The sequence below is a fragment of the Schistocerca serialis genome, unplaced genomic scaffold, assembly GCF_023864345.2.
Source record: "Schistocerca serialis cubense isolate TAMUIC-IGC-003099 unplaced genomic scaffold, iqSchSeri2.2 HiC_scaffold_1029, whole genome shotgun sequence".
Classification (NCBI taxonomy): Eukaryota; Metazoa; Arthropoda; class Insecta; order Orthoptera; family Acrididae; genus Schistocerca; species Schistocerca serialis.
In genome coordinates, this window is record NW_026047216.1 from 80,001 (window position 1) to 85,000 (window position 5,000).

The window sequence follows — 5,000 nt, forward strand, 5'->3', positions numbered from 1 at the left end:
GTAGCTTCCCCCATCCCGGACATTTGACGTCGTCACACTACCGGTATTGACTAATAGACTGATTGCTGATAATCATTAGCCATACACTGGGGGAAACGGCCGACAGGGGCGGCAACATAGTGGAGCCGCAGTGTCACTAATGTACAGAGATAGAACAGTTTCGACTGGAACTAGAGTAACCGTATACACGGCACTGATTAGTAATAGATGCAGAGCCATCAGAATACAGATAATATATACAACCGTCCCTATACATGCTGAAAGACTCTGCACACAATGAGAACCACACGTCAGCCAGACACTCTTATCACACACTACTCTCTTATCACACACAATATCTAACCACCAGCATGGAAGAACATCCAGTGCATCCTCTCCGCCACATGACACAATCCACACTATCATTACCAGACCGGGAGGTCCACCCAGAAAACACAATATCCCACCCTTCCGACATCCGCACATTGCTCAGCTAAGCCACGAACACCCACACATGTCCTACACAGTGGTGCACCCAACATCACAATACTGCCTCCTGTCACAGCACACAAACAATGGCAGGAATGAAAGACACAGATCTGCCACAACCATGGAATCGGAGCGCCGCCTGTCATGAGCCAAAAGTGCATCCTGACGTGACAAATCGGATAATACCGCAGGCATCCAATTACGATAATCACTATCAACGAACCTGCCGCCCCCCCCCCCAATACACCTTTCCCTACAACAATGTGTATCTGAACCTACGCTATATCGTACCTTAACCTAACCTATATCGTACCTTAACCTAACCTATATCGTACCTTAACCTAACCTATATCGTACCTTAACCTAACCTATATCGTACCTTAACCTAACCTATATCGTACCTTAACCTAACCTATATCGTACCTTAACCTAACCTATATCGTACCTTAACCTAACCTATATCGTACCTTAACCTAACCTATATCGTGCCTTAACCTAACCTATATCGTGCCTTAACCTAACCTATATCGTGCCTTAACCTAACCTATATCGTGCCTTAACCTAACCTATATCGTGCCTTAACCTAACCTATATCGTGCCTTAACCTAACCTATATCGTGCCTTAACCTAACCTATATCGTGCCTTAACCTAACCTATATCGTGCCTTAACCTAACCTAATTTGTGCCTTAACCTAACCTAATTTGTGCCTTAACCTAACCTAATTTGTGCCTTAACCTAACCTAATTTGTGCCTTAACCTAACCTAATTTGTGCCTTAACCTAACCTAATTTGTGCCTTAACCTAACCTAATTTGTGCCTTAACCTAACCTAATTTGTGCCGTAACCTAACCTAATTTGTGCCGTAACGTAACCCATGTTGTGCCGTAACGTAACCCATGTTGTGCCGTAACGTAACCCATGTTGTGCCGTAACGTAACCCATGTTGTGCCGTAACGTAACCCATGTTGTGCCGTAACGTAACCCATGTTGTGCCGTAACGTAACCCATGTTGTGCCGTAACGTAACCCATGTTGTGCCTTAACCTAACCCATGTTGTGCCTTAACCTAACCCATGTTGTGCCTTAACCTAACCCATGTTGTGCCTTAACCTAACCCATGTTGTGCCTTAACCTAACCCATGTTGTGCCTTAACCTAACCCATGTTGTGCCTTAACCTAACCCACGTTGTGCCTTAACCTAACCTACGTTGTGCCTTAACCTAACCCATGTTGTGCCTTAACCTAACCCATGTTGTGCCTTAACCTAACCCATGTTGTGCCTTAACCTAACCCATGTTGTGCCTTAACCTAACCCATGTTGTGCCTTAACCTAACCCATGTTGTGCCTTAACCTAACCCATGTTGTGCCTTAACCTAACCCATGGTGTGCCTTAACCTAACCCATGTTGTGCCTTAACCTAACCCACGTTGTGCCTTAACCTAACCCACGTTGTGCCTTAACCTAACCCACGTTGTGCCTTAACCTAACCCACGTTGTGCCTTAACCTAACCCACGTTGTGCCTTAACCTAACCTACGTTGTGCCTTAACCTAACCCATGTTGTGCCTTAACCTAACCCATGTTGTGCCTTAACCTAACCCATGTTGTGCCTTAACCTAACCCATGTTGTGCCTTAACCTAACCCATGGTGTGCCTTAACCTAACCCATGGTGTGCCTTAACCTAACCCATGGTGTGCCTTAACCTAACCCATGTTGTGCCTTAACCTAACCCATGTTGTGCCTTAACCTAACCCATGTTGTGCCTTAACCTAACCCATGTTGTGCCTTAACCTAACCCATGTTGTGCCTTAACCTAACCCATGTTGTGCCTTAACCTAACCCATGTTGTGCCTTAACCTAACCCATGTTGTGCCTTAACCTAACCCATGTTGTGCCTTAACCTAACCCATGTTGTGCCTTAACCTAACCCATGTTGTGCCTTAACCTAACCCATGTTGTGCCTTAACCTAACCCATGTTGTGCCTTAACCTAACCCATGTTGTGCCTTAACCTAACCCATGTTGTGCCTTAACCTAACCCATGTTGTGCCTTAACCTAACCCATGTTGTGCCTTAACCTAACCCATGTTGTGCCTTAACCTAACCCATGTTGTGCCTTAACCTAACCCATGTTGTGCCTTAACCTAACCCATGTTGTGCCTTAACCTAACCCATGTTGTGCCTTAACCTAACCCATGTTGTGCCTTAACCTAACCCATGTTGTGCCTTAACCTAACCCATGTTGTGCCTTAACCTAACCCATGTTGTGCCTTAACCTAACCCATGTTGTGCCTTAACCTAACCCATGTTGTGCCTTAACCTAACCCATGTTGTGCCTTAACCTAACCCATGTTGTGCCTTAACCTAACCCATGTTGTGCCTTAACCTAACCCATGTTGTGCCTTAACCTAACCCATGTTGTGCCTTAACCTAACCCATGTTGTGCCTTAACCTAACCCATGTTGTGCCTTAACCTAACCCATGTTGTGCCTTAACCTAACCCATGTTGTGCCTTAACCTAACCCATGTTGTGCCTTAACCTAACCCATGTTGTGCCTTAACCTAACCCATGTTGTGCCTTAACGTAACCCATGTTGTGCCTTAACGTAACCCATGTTGTGCCTTAACCTAACCTATAATGTGCCTTAACCTAACCTAAAGTGCGCCGTAACCTAAACTATATTGCGCCTTAACCTGACGCACGTTGTCGCTGAACCTGCTCTGTAATTGTTATGCAACCCGTTAAAGTAGTGTAGTGTTGCCTAACCGCAACCCTCGCAATATAGTTCGCTACTCGCACTGCCCGGTCCCCTGTGTATCGCGTCATGTTAAACACCTTGCAGGTGTTGCTGACTTTCCACATGCTCCTGCTATACACTGTAGTGTGGATAGCAGCAGGACGTACATGCCCCCCCCCCCTTCCCCCCTGCCTTCGCAAGCTGGTCGGTGAGAAGTTTGCATGTTCAATGCCCTTCGCATGCCGACGTACTCAGCCTACGTTGTGGTACGGCCTGTCACCTGTCCGCCGATGTACGCAAAACCCACAAACTGTACTGCACATTGCTCCGTATGTACTGAATGATACATCGTGGCCCATGTGACCGTATGACGACAGCGCCTAGCAACGGCGGACCATACAGTCCAAATATTGTGCACGCAGCTACGTGTCGTCTCCCTATAAGAGCTGGATTGCAGTGTGGTACGCCATACAGACGTGTGGGAGGAACGGACGCCCTGGATGGCGATCAGCATGAGCAGTCTGTTGATGTAGTGGAGCGTGTATTCGGACGTAGTCGTCTCTTCTCACACACCGTGATAGCATGTTGCACCGCGTTCCACATCTGCGACATGCTGCAGAGGCGGGCTGACAGTCGTTCGCGCAATGGACACCGCATACGTACGGGGTCTACCTTCCACGTGTTCTCTAGGCGTGCACATGTTGTTGCGTCTATGTGGGCAGACGTAGTGTGTTGTGACACCTGACACAGGCATGCAATACTCGTTGCAAATGGCGATGGACGTGTACGTTTGCTGGTGACGTTACGCAAATGAACAACCGGTAACCCGTTGTGGTGCGGTTGTTCTCGCTAGAGGTGAATCAGTGTTGGCGACGATCGGTCGAGCTATTAACCGGTTGTTTCAGGGATACCCACCATGCCCACGAACGTGAAAGGGGACCCACCATGCCCACGAACGTGAAAGGGGATCTGGGTGTGAGGCGATACGCGGCGGTGGCTGGGTGGGACCGTCCCCGGCCGGTGAGGGGGGGCCGCCCGGCGTGCTGGCAGCGCGGTGCGTGGGCGCACGCGCTACAGCCGGCTGGTGGGGGCGGCCGGTGGCAGGCGCGCCGGCCGACGGACGCGGCAGGCGGCGCAGCTGCGCGCCGGCGCCCCCTGCTCGCGGCGCCTTGCGGCCAAAGTAGGTCCTCGCGGGCCCGGTGCGAAGCGCGGTGGCCATCTGCAGTGTGCTGGTCCGATTGAGGACTTTGTGCGCTGAGGATGCGCCGCCGCCCGGCGCTCGGCGCCGCGACGCCGTCTGCTGCTCGGTCGCCCCAGCGGTTCTCGCAGGTGGTTTGTATCGCAGCTGTGCGGACGTGTTGGCGCGTGCGCTGTGCTGGGAGAGTTCGCTTCGGCACCCAAGTAGGGCTTTTGTCCTTCTGTGGCGCTGGCGTTGGAGCTGCCGGTCACCGTAGGTGGCGCGTGTTGTCTCCCGCCGGCAATGCCACGACAGCACGCTCCCGGGCCTCTGTCGGCAGCGGCAAGCTCAGTTGGGAGCACGGGTGGTCGCACCTAAAGCGTCTACTCGCCTAACTCCGGGCGATTGCGCCTCTCTCGAACCCGACCAAGTACTTAGGACGGCGCTGCGCGCCGCCGGGACCTGAGAGGGTTTCGAGGTGTGTTGTGCAGGGGAGCTCAGCCTCCTCCTGTTTGCAGAATAATTGAGCGGACGCTTGCGTGTTCGCGCGGGCCCCCGGGACACACTCCCGGGCGGCCGGCTGCTCAGCTCTAGTTGACGCAGCTCCCTGGTTGAT

General features: G+C 51.2%; 1 non-coding gene across 1 annotated transcript in view; it reads left to right on the plus strand.

Annotated features, from left to right (window-relative positions):
- Window positions 1–4,988: 4,988 nt before the first annotated feature.
- Window positions 4,989–5,000, plus strand: part of LOC126429711 (small subunit ribosomal RNA) — a 1,909-nt gene continuing 1,897 nt past the window's right edge. Inside the window, exon 1 of the ribosomal RNA XR_007576994.1 lies at window positions 4,989–5,000. This exon is cut by the window's right edge and continues 1,897 nt beyond it. This is a non-coding gene — a ribosomal RNA (small subunit ribosomal RNA).